The 19,007-nt window shown below is 39.4% G+C and overlaps 1 pseudogene; it reads right to left on the reverse strand.

The window, feature by feature from the left end:
- Nucleotides 1-5,504: 5,504 nt before the first annotated feature.
- On the reverse strand, nucleotides 5,505-6,387 carry LOC121437821 (annotated as a pseudogene).
- Nucleotides 6,388-19,007: the final 12,620 nt, after the last annotated feature.

The raw sequence follows: 19,007 nt of genomic DNA on the forward strand, positions 1-19,007 counted from the left end.
AGCTGGTCAAACATAAAATTAAAGTTTTGTTGTGGAGATATTTCATATCAGGCATAAAATCACATTCCTCTTGAAAGGCAAACAAAATAATTCTGTAGAATTTATTATCTACTTTCCACATTTTTTCTTCCATGGAATTATTGCCATAGAAGTCAAGTACCCACTTGACATAATAAATTCTAAGGAAATCCTTAGAATCATAAGAACATACTTTAAAAACCCTTCACTCCACTAAATTTGAAAGTCTGAAAGAAATTGATACTTTTCTTGATAGGTACCACTTAGTAAAGTTAAATCAAGATAATATGTGCATTTTGAACAGACTTATAACTCCTAGTGAAATAGAAGCAGGTCATTAAAATTTTCTCAACCAAAATCCACCCAGGACCAGATGTTCTTTGTGCAGAAGTCTATCAGAATTTTAAAGACAAGTTAATGCCTATACTCTACAAATTATTCAACAAAATAGAAAGAACATTGATCATTTTTTTCTATGAGGTCACCATTACCATTATACCCAAAACACATAATGAACCAGCACATAAAGGTAATTACAGACTAAATTACATAACGGACATATATGCAAAAATACTCAATAAAACACATGGAAACTGAATCTAAGAACACATCAAGATCATTATCCACTCAGAGGAATGTTCAACACCTTCCCTTAACTTTTAGGGAAATGCAAATCAAAGCTACTCTGAAATTACAGTTTAAACTTCTAAGAATGGCTAAATTCAATAACATGAGTGAGAACTCCTGCTGGCAGGATATGGAATAACGGTGTTCTAGGATAATTTTATTTCATCATGACAGAAGCTGAATTTATCTGAGGGGAGGCAGCCTTTGTTAAGCAATACCTCAATGCTATCAGGCTGTAGGCAGCCTGTAAAGTATTTTCTTGACTAGTAATTAATGGGAGAAAGCTAAGCTCATTGTGGGTGGTGCCGTCCCTGGGCTGGTGGTCCTAGTTTCTTAAAAAGACAGACTGAATAAGCCATGAGGAGCAAACTAGCAAGCAGAATCCCTCCATAATGTATGCATCAGCTCCTGCTTCCAAGTTCCAGTCCTGTTTGAGTTCTTTTCCTGGCTTCTTTGTGAGTGTAAGTCAAGTAAACCCATTCCTCTCCAACTTACTTTTGCTCATGGTCCTTTATCACCGTAATAGAAAATCTAATGAAGATAAGATGGTACCAGCATAGCTGGGAATTGCTATGACAGACCTGGCAGAGTTTTGGGGAGGATTGTGGAAAGATTTTAGAACTTTGAACTAGAAAGCCATTGAGTGTTGAGAGTGGGATGTTCTTTGGGAGATTGGAAGATAAGAATGTTGAGAGCAGTGCAGAAGATGGAGGTTTGGCATGTCAAGTTTTAGAAGGGATTTTCCAAGACTCCATCTGGGCCATTTGTTAATTTGAATTAAGATTCTGTGGCTCTGGTATGCTTATGCTGAAGAATAATCTGTGAGTAGCAAGACGCCAGAACTACTAAAGTGAAAACTTGCTTCACTTGAATACTCAATGTTGGCTGGCTGTAGCTGAGAAATTACCAGTGATTAAGAAGGGACCTGCATCATTGCCATAACATCTCCTTGAAAGTGTTCTCTCAGAGATAGCATACAAGGTGTATTCCAGAGTTGGCCAAAGTTTCATTTCAAGCTGTCAGAATAACTTGATAGTTAAAGGGTCAGCCAGGTGGTAATGATTTTGAAGGCATGAAGGGATCATAGAGAGCAGCTGAGGTTTGGCACTGTGAGGGGCCAGGATAGGCCATTAGTGAAGGTACAGCCTCAGTGGTAGCTAAAGGTCCGGAACGGAAGAGGTCATGCAGAGAAGTTGAGGCTTGGCACCATGAAGAGAGCCTATGAGAGGCTATCAGCGAAACTAAAGTTCAGTTGCAGAAAAAGATACCAGTATTTTGGAGATGCCAGCACCTTGGGATGACCACTGAGTATAGCAGCAGGTGTAGAAAAGATCCAACTGGAGCCTAGAATACAAGCTGTGTGTGCTTCAGAAAGTAGAACATGAAAAATGATGCAAGCCCCTGGGAGGCGCTCAGGAGCTCCTGCATGTATCCCAGACATTGGACATTGCATTAATTATACAGTTGGAGTTTGGTTTTTCCTTTGTTTATATTGTTATTCTGCTTTGGTTCTTTCTTCCCTCTTGAAGTTAGGAAGTAGTTAACTTTTATTTTTAACATAAACCACAGAGATTTCAAACTTTTAAAGGAATTTTTGGATTTTAAAGACACTGAATATGTTAAGGGACCGAATTCTTAATGTGTTTAAATTTGTAAAGATTGTGGGCATTTAAAGTTAAGTTTTTAATGTGAGATCTTGGGAATAACTGAGAAAGAAAAGATAATGATAATGTGCTTGCCAATTTGACAAGGAGTAATTTGATGGATTGTTTTAAGTCAATTTGGCACAAGCTTGAGTCATGTGAAGGAACGTAGCTTCAATTAAGAAAATGCCTCAACGCCATTTGAGTTCCTCTCCAGACTTCCTTCAGCAATGGACTATGATGAGGATACATAAGCCAGAAAAACTCTTTCCTCTCCAACTTACTTCTGGTCCTAGTGTTTCATTGCAGCAATAGAAACTAGAACTAAGTCAAGAGGAAACACTCATATATTTCAGATGGGTGTGGAACAATGTACATCCACTATGGATATCAGTGTGGAAGTTCCTCAGAAGGATTGGAATTGATCTCTTTCAGGATCCAGTGATACCATTTTGAACATATACCCAAAGTATGTGTCATCCTACCACATAGAGACTTGCTCAACCATGTTCATTGTTTTTCTATTCATAATAGCCATAAATTGGAAACAACCTAGTTGTCCTTCAACAGAAAAATGGATAAATAAAAGTGGTGCATTAACAAAATGGAATATTACCCAGCTTTTAAAAAGAAAGAAAACATGAAATTTGCAGGCTAATGATTGAAACTTAAAAGAATATTACCTTGAGAGATAACACACACCCAGAAAGTTAAATATGGTATGAATTCACTTACATGTGGATATTAACCTTTAAGAAATGATAATCAGGCTACAGTCCATAGATTCAGAAAAAAATTAAGTATAAAGAAAGGGACTTGGGGGGACACATAGATCTACCTAGGATGGGGAAATAGAATAGATTTTAGGGTCAACTGAGGGCAGGAGGGATGAGTATGGGAGGATCATATGGGGAGGGGCTTAATAGGGGGGAGACTGCTAGAATTGAAGAGTGTTTGAGGGGTGATATGGAAACCAAGTGCAATGGAAACTTCCTAAAATATATGAAGGGGATCCTAATAAAGCAACCAAATGATAGGAGAGAAAGAGTCCCAGTTGGCCATCTCTTGTCAACAAGGGGAAGCTTCCAGTGCTGGGACTAGTTACACCCAATTGAGTTGACCAAAGGTATACCATGGAAATCTCCAAACAACCCAGGCTGTTGCCAAGACAAGAGATTGATCTTCACAGAGCAAGGACCTATAGCTCAAGACCATACCCATACAACTCATTGAGCAATGGAGATGTCTAGATGGTGCTTGCCTAGAACTTTCTCCATATGTTCTAGTGTCTTTGGTATAGAAAGGTACTCTATGGTCTTCTAAAAGAGAAACATAAACACCAACCCAGTCACAAACACTTTGATCGACAATGATTTCCTACTTTCAAGTTATGCTAGATCAGTGGAGACACTGCTTGTCAGAGTAACCAACTAAAGTCTGATTTGACTTAAGGTCTACTCTCATAGATGGGACTCATGCTGACACAGCCTGGGTGACCAATAACCAAGACTGGATATCCCAGAAACCCAGGATAAAGCAAATGCTACTGATCTTAAAAGATAGTAGTGATAAAATGACTCCCAATGATATTGTACTATAGTCATAGACTAGTGCCTATTCAGCCATCATCAGAGAAGTATCCCCTGCAGCAGTGAGAGCTGATGCAGAGACCCACAGGCCGATAATATACAGAGAGTGAGAAACCTTGAAAGACACAACTCTAAATAGGATGCCTGCATCAAATCAGGGAAGGAGCAGGTGAAAGGAATGTAAGAGCCAGAAGGGATGTAGGACCCAGGAGAGCAAGGGCATCTCAATCAACTGAGCAGAGCTCATGGGAACTCACAAAGACTGAAGCAACAAGCACAGGGATTCCACAGGGTAGTGCCAGTTCCTCTGCAAATAGATGACAGCTTTCCATTGAGTATTTTCATGGAAGTCCCAAGTTTGTGAAGCAGTGGGTCTCTGGAGCTTCAACCTTCTCTTTGGCTCTTTTCCTTCTTTTGGTTTGCCTTGTCCAATGTCAATGTGATGGTTTTGCTTCATTTTCATATGCATTGTTGTTATCTTTTAGAAGGCTGCTCTTTTCTAATGATAGACAAATAGGGAGTGGATCCAGAGGGAAGGCTAGTTGGGGAGGATGTAGGATGAGAGGGAGGGGAAACTAGAACACGGATAAATTTATTGGATGAGAAAGAACCTATTTTCAATTTAAAAGGGGAAAAATATAAAACAAAGTAATCACTCAGAAAACACCAAGTAAACTAGTCTCAGACATGTGAAAAAAAAGAAGTAGAAGACAGGACCATGTAAAAAATGATCTAATTTTGTTTTTTTTAAATAAATTTCAAATTATTTTTTTATTTTTGAGATTGTAATGGTTATAACATTTCTTTTTTCTCTTTACTCCATCAAAGCCTTCCTTATACCCCTCATTTCTGTTTCAAATTCATGACCCCCCTTTTCATTAATGCTTGTATCATGCAAATATCTATATGGATATACATATATATTTCTAAGTATAACCTGGTTCTCAGTTTGTTAAAAATAAAAGTGCTCACTTGTGGGACCAGTCTCAGGACACCCAGCCTGTAGCTGTTCTGTAAAATGACTCCAAAATTGTCTTGCAATAGAATTTAATATTATAATGTAACTTGTAGGTACAAATTATTCATTCTTAGGTCACTCGGAGGCCTCTAGTCATTGTGTCATAATATCGAAAGATTTCTGGCAAAGATTTCAGTTGCTTATAATATATAAAGATAAGTGTAATGCAGACGTCAACTATAATGGACCATGGGCATCATTGTAAGACCAGACATAATGAATCTGAAAGAAGAGCAAATGCAGAATAGACTGGGATTCATTGCCACAGGAAAGAACTCTGAACAAAACACTGATAGCACAGGCATTAAGACCCCAATTACTAAGTGAGACTTCAGGAACCTCAAATTCTTCCTACAGCAAAGCACAAGACCATTTGAACAAAGTGGTAGCATACAGCACGGGAAAAAAACTCATATTATAATTCTGATAAAGTGAAGTATTTAAATCTGTAAATAAATTTTAACAACTGAATATCTAGAAAACACAGAAAAAATTTTAAAGAGTTTATAAAACTAAAGGGAAGTTTCTTTTTTTTTGCATGTTCACAAATTTTTATTTTTAGAACAAGACAAATTCCATTGGAAAAGATACCAGGGATATTAGAGGACCTTATGTATCTCTGAAAAAAAAGGAGCGTTCCCCCCAACACAATTTTATGTCTGTTCCTCCATACTTTGTAAATTTCACTTTAATGGCTCTTCACCAAATCATAGACATAGATATAGACATCGTTATCAAGCTTGATGAAATACATGGGAGGTTTAGTGGGAACTTGGTGAATGATTTTCCCTGACTTTTGGGTTCCTTTGCTTTTTTTGTACTGCACACATTTGCCTGTCAAGACATCCCTGCCTATTTCTGAGGTCACCTTTACTGGAGGACACTCTGTCATGATGTGGAGGTTGCCTTCAATGTAGTCATCCACGAGGTGGTAAATGTACAAGACCGGATATTTCTCATAGGTAATGTAAAACCAGGGCTTCATGATCGGCACTTCCTCTAGGACCATCCCCTCCACTCAATCTTAGAGCCATTTTTGCCCTCGAATTTATATTTCACTGCTTTGCCAACTACGATGTTTGCGAGGTGGGTGTCTGTCACCTGAGGAAATGGCACATTATTAGGCAGGATCTTAAGGTTTAAAATCCTTTCATCGCTGGGAAGCTCCAATTCATAGACACATCAATCCCATCACACTTCAGGAAGTAGAAAGATTTGTCGGCAGTTGATCTAGAACGATGGCATTCCACTGAGTGACTGGCTCATTGCCTTCTTTCCATCCATGAGAAATTCTGCGGCCTACAGTGTTCTCCAGGGCCTCAAAAGGACTGCCCAATTTTTGCTTTTGGAGAGATGACCCGTCCCTCTTCTGGAGAGGTGGCCCGCCTCTCATACTCAGAGGCATCCTCATCATGGCTGTAGACCTAGTGTGGAAGGCCACAGCACTCCTGGTCCACTGTTTTCTGGCTAACTTTCTGTGCTTGGGCATCATAGCTGCCCACTCTCTGGGTTGGAAAAGCTTGTCTGTTTAAACCAGACACAAAGTCGTTGCCTCCACCATGAGTGCCAATAGAAAATGTCCTAGTTGTCCAGATTCTGTCCTCTGGAAATGTTCAGGCACCAAAAGCCTGTTGAACACTCATGGGGCTCAGGAACTGAACTGACCTCCAGAGCCGCTGTGAAGATAGTGAACCCACCTTCAAGGGAGTCTAGCATCCCTAGTGGAACAGATGTGCAACCCCCACCCAGGGCTTTGTGACGTCACCAAGACTCTACTTATGTCATAGAACCCCTCATAGGCTGGTTTCTTCACTAGTTACCCACAGAAGAGTCCAGCATCCAGGTCCTAAAATGCTGCTCATACAACCATCTGGAGACAAAAAATAAAATTCCTTCTCATCTTCTCTATTACATGGGTCACACTCTGGCCCAAGCAACTCACTCCCAGTATCTTTATTTTCTGAAAAAGTCTCTGGTTTCTGAGTCAACAACTCACTTGAAGGTTTTTTTTTTCCTAGCTCCTATTTCTCCCTTGGTTATCTTTTTAAATTTTTTAATTACTTTATAAATAATACCATTCAAGATTTCCACTTCCCTCCCGCTTCACTGCTAACCCTCCCCCCCTCCACCTCCAGCCCTAAAGGAGGGCAGGGTACCCTGCCCTGTGAGAAGTCTAAGGCCCTCCCCTATCCATCCAGGAATAGGAGGGTATGCATCCAAACAGACTAGGATCCAAAAAAGCTAGTACATGCAGTAGAGAAAAATCCCAGTGCCATTATCATTAGCCCCAATCGTCAGCCACATTTAGAGGATCCAGAATGATCCCATGCTCGTTCAGTCCCAGTCCAGCTGGAGCTGGTGAGCTCCCATTAGCTCAGGTAAACTGTCTCAGTGGGTGGACCAACCCCATGTGGTCCTGACTTCCTGGCTCATCTTCTCCCTCCTTCTGCTCTTCAACTGAACTTTGGGAGCTCAGTCTAGAGCTCCAATGTGGGTCTCTGTATCTATCTATTATCAGTTGCCAGACGAAGGTTGTATGGTGATATTCAAGATAGTCATCAGTCTGAATACAGGACAAGGCCAGTTGAGGCACCCTCTACTCCACTACCCAGGGTCCTAGTCGGGGACATCCCCGTGGACACCTGGGAACCCCTCTAGAGCCAAGCCTCTTGCCAACCCCAAAATGGCTCCCTCAATTAAGGTATCTTCTTCCCTGCTCCCATATCTGTCCTTCCTCCATCTCAACCATCCCACTCCCCAAAGCTCTCCCCAAACCTCCCCTTCTCCATTCTCTCTCCCCCTCTTCTCTTCCCCCATTACCACCCCCACTCCCATACTCCCAACTTTTTCCTGGTGATATTGTCTGCTTCTAATTTCCAGGAGGGGAGATATATATATATATATATATATATATATATATATATATATACACACACACACACACACACACATATATATATATATATATATATATTTCTTTGGATTCATCTTATTATTTAGCTTCTCTAGAATCATGAACTATAGGCTCATTGTCCTTTGTTTATGGCTAGAATCCACTAATGAGTGAGTACATACCACATTCTTTTCATCTGGATTATCTCACTCAGGATAGTGTTTCTATTCTCATTCATTTGCATGCAAAATTCAAGATGTCATTGTTTCTTTTACCGCTGAGTAGTATTTTAATGTGTATATATTCCACATTTTCTTTATCCATTCTACCATGGAGGGGCATCTAGGTTGTTTCCATTTTCTGGGTATTAGAAATAATGTTGCTATGAACATAGTTGAATAAATGCTTTTGAAGTATGATTGGGCATTTCTTGGGTATATTCCCAAGAGTGATATTTCTGGTTCCTAAGGTATGTTAACTCCCAATTTCCTGAGAAACCGCCACACTGATTTCCAAAGTGGTTGCACAAGTTTTCATTCCCACCAGCAATGGATGAGTGTTCTAAAGGGAAATTTCTTAAAAGATGAAAAAGAAATGACTAAGAAAATAGCTGTTGAGAAAATTCAAATTAAACTACTTTGAGATGTCATTTTCTCTCAGTAGAATGGCCAAGATAAATAAAACAGAAAGCAGCATATGGTTGTGAAGATGTGGGGAAAGGTAAAATGTTTCCTTAACAATTGGAGTGCAAGCTGGGATATTGCTTATGAACATCAGCATAGAGATTCCTCCAAAAATTTGAAAATTTATCCTCAAAACAGTCCAACGATCCTACTCTTGGGCATATCTCCAAAGGACTCCATATACTTTGTCATCATGGTTATTGCTGCACTAGTCTTAATAGTTCATAATTGGAATCAATCAATACATCCAAAACTGACAAAAGTATCATGAAAATATGGAACATTATTGGGCAAGTGTCTAGGCAGAAAAGTCAACAGTCAGGTGAGCCAGTCAGGCCCATAAATGCCCACACCATGTCCAGCCATTTCTTGAGAGAACTGGAATGATGTCAGTGGCACATGTTACCACCAAGGGCCATGAAGAAGTTCATGGTCTTTCCTGTAGCCTAAAGCTATGTCCATAGGCTGTAATGCCTCTTTGTGTATGTGTATGTGGTGAGCATTTTGATGTGAAAAGTTTGACACGCCATCTGAGGCCCTGGTGATGCCCAGGTTATTCCTGCCACAGAGAGTCATGTCTTGGCCCATAGTCCTAGTGTAGCTGGGGTCTGTGTTGATGTCATTGGCTCCTGTTATCACCTAAGGCCATGCAGATGCCCACGGTCTGTGATGCAGCCTGAAACCATATAGACGTCATGTGCAATCTCCAGGGGTCACATTGTTGTGAGTGGTCTGGGCTGCTATCTTAGTCCATGCTGATGTCTGGTGTTCTAGGAAGCCTTTGAGGTCCTTGTCTATGTCCAGGACTCTACTGTATCATTAAATCATGTTATTGTCTGTGCCTTTCATAAAAATGATGTGCAAACCCATGATTCCTGTCTGCTCCTGTTGGCAGTGAAGAGCAAGGAAGCTAATTTTGTTGTGATATTGATAGTGCAGATGCACAGTTGAGAGGGAGGGACATAGAAGGCTTCTGTGACAACCCTACTTGCAACCCCACCCCCAAGTAAAAGCCTAGACAGGAAACCACCAAATAAAATTCTTAAAAAGTGTGATGGAAATGTGGAAGAGTAGCTCTTCATAACTGATGGCATCAGAAGTTGGGGGAGAGGATTCGGTTCTATTTAAGGATCATTTTACTAAGAGTTCAGTCATGAGTATATAGATAACCCAAAGTGGACTTGTATTTTTGTTATTTTTTCTTTATTTTCTTATGCTTATATTTAACTTCTTTTGTGGGGTAAGTCAGAAGGGAGAGTGAATATGGAAATACTGGGAAGAAACTGTGACTGGGGTTCATGATGTGAAACTCCCAAGGAGCAAATAAAATGTTATGGGGAAAATAAACAATGAAGAAAGACAGAACATTAAACACAGTGGAATATTATTCAATTGTTAAGAAAAAAATTAAACTTACAGGAAAATAGATGGAGCTACAAACAATCACCCTAAGTGATATTGCTCCAGACTCTTAAAGACAAATATTGACTTTCCCGATGAACATGGATATTAGCTTTTAAACTTTAGATATATGTGTGTTGCAATCTGAAAATCCCCGAAGTTAGTTACCTAGTAATGGACAAGGAAGTAGAAGGGCTTTTTCTAAGAATGGATAAAAGGAATATAGAATTTTGTAGAGATGATGGGGAAACTAGAGTAGAAGGATTAAACTGAGAGGCGTGCAGGGGAGAAGGGTAAAAAGAGAATAGAGGGAGACAAAACAGCACACTGCGCCTTTAGAAAAGCAACATAGAAACCTACCACCATAAAAGCTTCCTAAAATACTCAAATACCTTAAGGGAATTTACATGGAGTTTCCATATAACTTGGGAGAGAATACTTCCAAAAGGAGATCTTATTCTACCAAATAAAACTTCCAGGAATGGTTTATACCTTTTTGATTCCTTGGGCAAAAGGTCCCCTTGACATCTCCACAAACATCACAGCCTATTTTCAAAGATGTTTGGTTACTCTCCATAACCTGCTGTTAAGACTCTGTTGCTGAAGACACAACTTATTTATGCCTTGGAATATGGAGAAATTGAGTTGCTATCCAGCTGAAGCTTGACTGTTACTGATAAACATTCATAGTACTGAAAGTCACTTTGTATGCTACCAGAGAAGAAAAGTAATCATCAATAAATATCACACAGCTACAAGCTTTGTAACCTACAGTAGCAACCTGATTGCAGGATATGCTAGTGCAATTGTGGCACAGATGTCATGGGAGTAACCAATCAGCTTTAAAATTAGATTTAAAGCTTCCTTCATGAATTACATTCTATATCTGAAACTGCTAAAGTGGGCAACAATTGGAGAATAGATAGTTGATATGTCCTTTGGGAAAACTTACAAATATCATTCTGCTAAGGGAACATAGCAATAAAATGACTTCTAACAACAAATAATTATATCCACGATCTGAGTATCACTCAACCCTCATCAGTGTAGCCGCTTCTTATACTAGATGGTATAAGGTCCTCTAATATCCCTGGTATCTTTTCCAATGGAATTTGTCTTGTTCTAAAAATAAAAATTTGTGAACATGCAAAAAAAAAAGAAACTTCCCTTTAGTTTTATAAACTCTTTAAAATTTTTTCTGTGTTTTCTAGATATTCAGTTGTTAAAATTTATTTACAGATTTAAATACTTCACTTTATCAGAATTATAATATGAGTTTTTTTCCCGTGCTGTATGCTACCACTTTGTTCAAATGGTCTTGTGCTTTGCTGTAGGAAGAATTTGAGGTTCCTGAAGTCTCACTTAGTAATTGGGGTCTTAATGCCTGTGCTATCAGTGTTTTGTTCAGAGTTCTTTCCTGTGGCAATGAATCCCAGTCTATTCTGCATTTGCTCTTCTTTCAGATTCATTATGTCTGGTCTTACAATGATGCCCATGGTCCATTATAGTTGACGTCTGCATTACACTTATCTTTATATATTATAAGCAACTGAAATCTTTGCCAGAAATCTTTCGATATTATGACACAATGACTAGAGGCCTCCGAGTGACCTAAGAATGAATAATTTGTACCTACAAGTTACATTATAATATTAAATTCTATTGCAAGACAATTTTGGAGTCATTTTACAGAACAGCTACAGGCTGGGTGTCCTGAGACTGGTCCCACAAGTGAGCACTTTTATTTTTAACAAACTGAGAACCAGGTTATACTTAGAAATATATATGTATATCCATATAGATATTTGCATGATACAAGCATTAATGAAAAGGGGGGTCATGAATTTGAAACAGAAATGAGGGGTATAAGGAAGGCTTTGATGGAGTAAAGAGAAAAAAGAAATGTTATAACCATTACAATCTCAAAAATAAAAAAATAATTTGAAATTTATTTAAAAAAAAAACAAAATTAGATCATTTTTTACATGGTCCTGTCTTCTACTTCTTTTTTTTCACATGTCTGAGACTAGTTTACTTGGTGTTTTCTGAGTGATTACTTTGTTTTATATTTTTCCCCTTTTAAATTGAAAATAGGTTCTTTCTCATCCAATAAATTTATCCGTGTTCTAGTTTCCCCTCCCTCTCATCCTACATCCTCCCCAACTAGCCTTCCCTCTGGATCCACTCCCTATTTGTCTATCATTAGAAAAGAGCAGCCTTCTAAAAGATAACAACAATGCATATGAAAATGAAGCAAAACCATCACATTGACATTGGACAAGGCAAACCAAAAGAAGGAAAAGAGCCAAAGAGAAGGTTGAAGCTCCAGAGACCCACTGCTTCACAAACTTGGGACTTCCATGAAAATACTCAATGGAAAGCTGTCATCTATTTGCAGAGGAACTGGCACTACCCTGTGGAATCCCTGTGCTTGTTGCTTCAGTCTTTGTGAGTTCCCATGAGCTCTGCTCAGTTGATTGAGATGCCCTTGCTCTCCTGGGTCCTACATCCCTTCTGGCTCTTACATTCCTTTCACCTGCTCCTTCCCTGATTTGATGCAGGCATCCTATTTAGAGTTGTGTCTTTCAAGGTTTCTCACTCTCTGTATATTATCGGCCTGTGGGTCTCTGCATCAGCTCTCACTGCTGCAGGGGATACTTCTCTGATGATGGCTGAATAGGCACTAGTCTATGACTATAGTACAATATCATTGGGAGTCATTTTATCACTACTATCTTTTAAGATCAGTAGCATTTGCTTTATCCTGGGTTTCTGGGATATCCAGTCTTGGTTATTGGTCACCCAGGCTGTGTCAGCATGAGTCCCATCTATGAGAGTAGACCTTAAGTCAAATCAGACTTTAGTTGGTTACTCTGACAAGCAGTGTCTCCACTGATCTAGCATAACTTGAAAGTAGGAAATCATTGTCGATCAAAGTGTTTGTGACTGGGTTGGTGTTTATGTTTCTCTTTTAGAAGACCATAGAGTACCTTTCTATACCAAAGACACTAGAACATATGGAGAAAGTTCTAGGCAAGCACCATCTAGACATCTCCATTGCTCAATGAGTTGTATGGGTATGGTCTTGAGCTATAGGTCCTTGCTCTGTGAAGATCAATCTCTTGTCTTGGCAACAGCCTGGGTTGTTTGGAGATTTCCATGGTATACCTTTGGTCAACTCAATTGGGTGTAACTAGTCCCAGCACTGGAAGCTTCCCCTTGTTGACAAGAGATGGCCAACTGGGACTCTTTCTCTCCTATCATTTGGTTGCTTTATTAGGATCCCCTTCATATATTTTAGGAAGTTTCCATTGCACTTGGTTTCCATATCACCCCTCAAACACTCTTCAATTCTAGCAGTCTCCCCCCTATTAAGCCCCTCCCCATATGATCCTCCCATACTCATCCCTCCTGCCCTCAGTTGACCCTAAAATCTATTCTATTTCCCCATCCTAGGTAGATCTATGTGTCCCCCCAAGTCCCTTTCTTTATACTTAATTTTTTTCTGAATCTATGGACTGTAGCCTGATTATCATTTCTTAAAGGTTAATATCCACATGTAAGTGAATTCATACCATATTTAACTTTCTGGGTGTGTGTTATCTCTCAAGGTAATATTCTTTTAAGTTTCAATCATTAGCCTGCAAATTTCATGTTTTCTTTCTTTTTAAAAGCTGGGTAATATTCCATTTTGTTAATGCACCACTTTTATTTATCCATTTTTCTGTTGAAGGACAACTAGGTTGTTTCCAATTTATGGCTATTATGAATAGAAAAACAATGAACATGGTTGAGCAAGTCTCTATGTGGTAGGATGACACATACTTTGGGTATATGTTCAAAATGGTATCACTGGATCCTGAAAGAGATCAATTCCAATCCTTCTGAGGAACTTCCACACTGATATCCATAGTGGATGTACATTGTTCCACACCCATCTGAAATATATGAGTGTTTCCTCTTGACTTAGTTCTAGTTTCTATTGCTGCAATGAAACACTAGGACCAGAAGTAAGTTGGAGAGGAAAGAGTTTTTCTGGCTTATGTATCCTCATCATAGTCCATTGCTGAAGGAAGTCTGGAGAGGAACTCAAATGGCGTTGAGGCATTTTCTTAATTGAAGCTACGTTCCTTCACATGACTCAAGCTTGTGCCAAATTGACTTAAAACAATCCATCAAATTACTCCTTGTCAAATTGGCAAGCACATTATCATTATCTTTTCTTTCTCAGTTATTCCCAAGATCTCACATTAAAAACTTAACTTTAAATGCCCACAATCTTTACAAATTTAAACACATTAAGAATTCGGTCCCTTAACATATTCAGTGTCTTTAAAATCCAAAAATTCCTTTAAAAGTTTGAAATCTCTGTGGTTTATGTTAAAAATAAAAGTTAACTACTTCCTAACTTCAAGAGGGAAGAAAGAACCAAAGCAGAATAACAATATAAACAAAGGAAAAACCAAACTCCAACTGTATAATTAATGCAATGTCCAATGTCTGGGATACATGCAGGAGCTCCTGAGCGCCTCCCAGGGGCTTGCATCATTTTTCATGTTCTACTTTCTGAAGCACACACAGCTTGTATTCTAGGCTCCAGTTGGATCTTTTCTACACCTGCTGCTATACTCAGTGGTCATCCCAAGGTGCTGGCATCTCCAAAATACTGGTATCTTTTTCTGCAACTGAACTTTAGTTTCGCCGATAGCCTCTCATAGGCTCTCTTCATGGTGCCAAGCCTCAACTTCTCTGCATGACCTCTTCCGTTCCGGACCTTTAGCTACCACTGAGGCTGTACCTTCACTAATGGCCTATCCTGGCCCCTCACAGTGCCAAACCTCAGCTGATTTACTGATTAGCCACACATGCACATCCTTGTTAACACTTTCTTAAATAACTTTGTGACTACCAGGGTCTCCGATGGGTAAAAACCAGAGAGTTCTGATGAGTCAGTACTGAAGGCACCATGGCCAAATTAATTATTTTCACAAGTAAGTTTTTAATCAGACATAGATATAGAGGATAAATAGGTCTTTGTGCTCATGAGTAAGCACTAGCAGAACCTGGCATGTTAAACACATAGGAGTGTTCTTTCAAAGGAAGAAAGGCATAACCTGTTGCCCACCTAGATGGCTAGGAACAGACTTGGTTCCTAGATAGAACTAGTACCTTTGTGCTATCTATATGGTTGGGATTCCCTCCAATTATCCCCTCAGTCAGTCTCTTATTGGGAAATTGTTTTTCTCTGTCAGCCTATGGAACATATTTTTATTGAAGGTGTCACATGTTGCCAATCTATAAACCCCACTTTTATTGATGATGTTAATGTACTTACAAAGAGTTTGGAAAGTCATGTCTTCTTTAAATTTATTTACTTTTTTTCCTTAAGGTTATTTATACATACTTTATTGTACTGAATTAATTATCAACAGGAAAGTTTTCACCAAAGTGTGCTATGATTAATTATGCTTAAAAGTAATCTACTTGGGGTCAAGTTCCTGAAGTTTGAAAATCACCAGCTACTTAGTCTCGACTCCTATGGACTGTTATTGTGCTAACTGTGGTGGTCTCTGAGACCCCCACACAAAGAGAGTAAGTCCTGCCTGGTTTTGTTCAACACAGGATATGACAACTAAGAAGCAGATTTCACACTACAACTCTGCTATGACTCTATGATTTAATTTATCTCTTCTTATCCAATCAGGCTTTTCCATGGTCACTTAAGATCATTGCCTGTTTGGATACTTCTTCGTTGAAGAGGGCAGTAGAACCTGCACTGGTGTAAGCCAAAGGGAGAGGTGGCAGGGAGCCAGCAGGAGGAGAAGAAGTGAAAGTGTCTGTCTGCTGAGGCTGGAAAGGTGTGGGTACCTTAGCAGGGTCCCAGAGTGGGAGGTGAAGAAGTTGAAGTAGCTGCCCGCTGGGGTTGGAAAAGTAGGGGTTTGTTAGCTGGGACCAGAGCAGGAGCTGAAGAAACAGGAGTTGCTGCCCCCTGAGGTCAGAAAGGTGGTTTTTTTTCCTGGGTCCAGAGAGGAAGTGGAGGGTTCTACCACCTCAGATAGCATAGCCAGGAACCTGTGAGCAGTGAACAACTTGCAAGGACAGAGGGCTTAGACTTAGAGCTTAGATAGTAAAAGGCTTGGATATAAGAAAACTCCTTCCATCCTCCTGTGGGCTGCCAGTTAGAAAGCTCCCATAGCATATAGGGATAAAAGGTGCCATTAGGTGGCCACTTTAAATTGTTATCTAAATTGTAACAAGGCCATTTTCCAAGCAAAGACAGACAAGTGTGGGAATCTATAAGAAGGGCATTAAGGCCTGGGGCTTTAGTGCCTCTAAAAGCATCCCAGGGGGCTCACAGACAAGGCCAGATGGACAGCTTTCCATGAAGTTTCTGCCAGCAGCACACGTATAGAAGTCATTGTTGTAAGGGGTCAGGGGAGTCTGTACACTGTTGGCAGACAATCCAATGACAATAGTGCTGCCCAGTTTGCTGCCAGCGTTAACCTCCCTTCAGCTGTGTTCAGAGCTATGCTGGTACTTTGCTATCTGAAGGGGAATTCTAAATATTTCCCGTCCTCTTTTCCAGCATTGCCTGGCATGTCATGTGGGATCTACTGATTGGATTTTGTAATTGGCACCTCTGTTTCACATACTTTACTCTCCTAATCTGATTTGACCCCACCCATTTCTCTGCTGATCAAAGCATGGAGAATTGCTTCCTCTTTTATTCTATAATCCTGTTATTTCAAGGGAATTTTTTGCTTATATCAATTTACAAGTAAGGTAACTCCATTGTGTAAGAGAACACAAAGAAGAGGCAGAGAGTGAGAGGGTTCCTTGATAGAGGTTAGAGCATGCAGAGGAGAGTTACCCAAATAGTACCTGAACGTTTTTTGGCCCTATCAGATTTTTTTTCTCTCTTTTGGAAGTTGTTTCTTTATCCCACTTCGATGGGTTTTTATTAGACTCACACCTGGTATAAACCTCAAAATGAAGCAATTGTTTTAGATGTACTCAGGCTTTGGAGAAATCATTGTGATAAGCAGTGATTGTTTCTTGTAAGTTGTTTTTCTGAGGAGCTTTACAGCCTTTGCATGATCTTAGTCACAGTATATTCTCGGCAAACCAGGAAGTCTCACACCATTGAACACTGTAAACAGTGTACAAGAGCGGCTGAGATTGCAGAGGTGATGTGTTCCTTCAGCAAACACAGATTAGATCAGGGGCTCTGGTATGAGGAACTTGTTGAACTCTAAAAATAGCTTTTATATAACAGTCAATGCATGCTTCTGAAAGCTTGCTTGGTGTTCTATCCTTGACACTGTTTCCCCGTTCCTTTAAGGCTTCTTTGCATCCTTATACATCTCCCTTCTCCGGCTATGTTGCATAATTCAAAACACCAGTATCCCTTTTAAGTTAAAATTTTTGCAATATGGATCACATCCTTTAATAAATAAGTGCCTGATAGCCAGTTAGCAGTCTGTGCAAGTTGCTGTGTTCTTACTGTCCATAACCTTCAATAATTCAGCTGAAGAACTGCAGTAAAAGGTGTTATCTTGTCCCACTCACTGCTAATAACCAGAAGCATTAGTTCTCATATCCAATGGCTCACAAAATGGGATGGAGACACTGAATGTGTTTCTATAAGTAAGTAGAGTTAGGGAAGACTACTTTCTCTCTATTCCAACATTCTCTTGTATATATTTCCTCTTCTCCTGAATCCAAGATGACTTCTGTAGGGCTCCAAAGTGCTAGAGTCGGGGTAGGGGTACAAATTTTATGGTTTTTGAGAATATAGGTATCTGTTTACTTTGGAAATCCTTTTTAGCCTGTGGCCCAAGTTCCTTGTATTAGTTAATGGCATAATTCTGGAGTAAAAGCAGGTAAGTGACACTCAGGTTCCACACAGAGCCTGTGACTTAGGAGCTAAGCTCTTGTGGCCTGGTTGTATCTGCTGAGAATGTGCCAGTAGAACATCCAGGGGCTTGCTCTTTGGAGTTCTGTCTTCTCCTCAACAAATTTATTTCCATTACAAGTGAATGTTTATGCCTCACACGTAAATTTTCTATTTTATTCAATTCTTTTATTGTTTAATCAAATAATTTCTTTATTTTGTTTTATTGTTAGTAGACCTTAGAAAATTTTGTATAACGTATATTGATCCAATGAACCCTAAGAGAGCCTAAGAGCCTAAAGAGTCTAAGAGAAGGTTCAAGATCCAAGACCCACAGGTTCACATACTTGGAATTCCATCAAAATACTAGGTAGAATTCTGTAATATATATGTAAAAAACCAACAACAAATTTATGGAGTGCCTGTGCTTGCTGCTTCAGTCTCTGTGAGTTCACATGAGTCTTGCTCAGTTGACTGAGAGGGCCATGGTCTCCTGGTGTCCTATATCTCCCTTGGCTCTTACATTCCTTCTACCTGCTCTTCCCTGCCCGTGACGAGGGATTTGATGGAGACATCCCATGTAGAGCTATTTGTCCCAGGGTTTGTCACTCTTCATGTAATATGTTCCTATGTGTGTTCCAGATATGGGACATTTAATTATTTATACAATTGGAATTTGGTTTTGCTTTGTTCAGGTTGTGACTATGCCTTGGTTCTTCCCTCTTGAGGTAAGGAAGTATTTAACTTAATTTTGTTTTATTTCAGGGGTAGGAGGGATAGAGGTGGGATTGGGAGTCATGATACAAAAGATATAAAAATAATTTAAAAAGAAAGTTATAACAAAATTACTCATTTCTTGTGAATTTCTAATCTGGTGGAGTGTGTGTTTTAAAACATCTTCTTATGATTCTCAGAGTTTCCTCTGCTGTTTTGTCAAGAGGACACTTAAGAATTCCCTGGCAATCATTTCAGGAAGAAAAATAATGTTAAAAATATCTAATAACTTCCACAGAATTGTTTTGTTTGCCTTTCAACAATAATGTGATATGATGGGAGTGTAACTTGTACAGCCACTTTGGAAGCTGATATGGCAGTTTCTCATAAAACTAGGAATCTATCTACTTCAAGACCTCGCTATGGAAACCCTGGGAATATTCCCAAAGGCTGCTCAATCATTACCACGGGTCACTAGCTCAGATATGATCATATCAGTTTTATTTGTAATAGCAAGAACCTGGAAA

Source organism: Microtus oregoni, unplaced genomic scaffold (assembly GCF_018167655.1).
Source record: "Microtus oregoni isolate MIOR12 unplaced genomic scaffold, Mior012 000054F_ref0000373, whole genome shotgun sequence".
NCBI lineage: Eukaryota > Metazoa > Chordata > Mammalia > Rodentia > Cricetidae > Microtus > Microtus oregoni.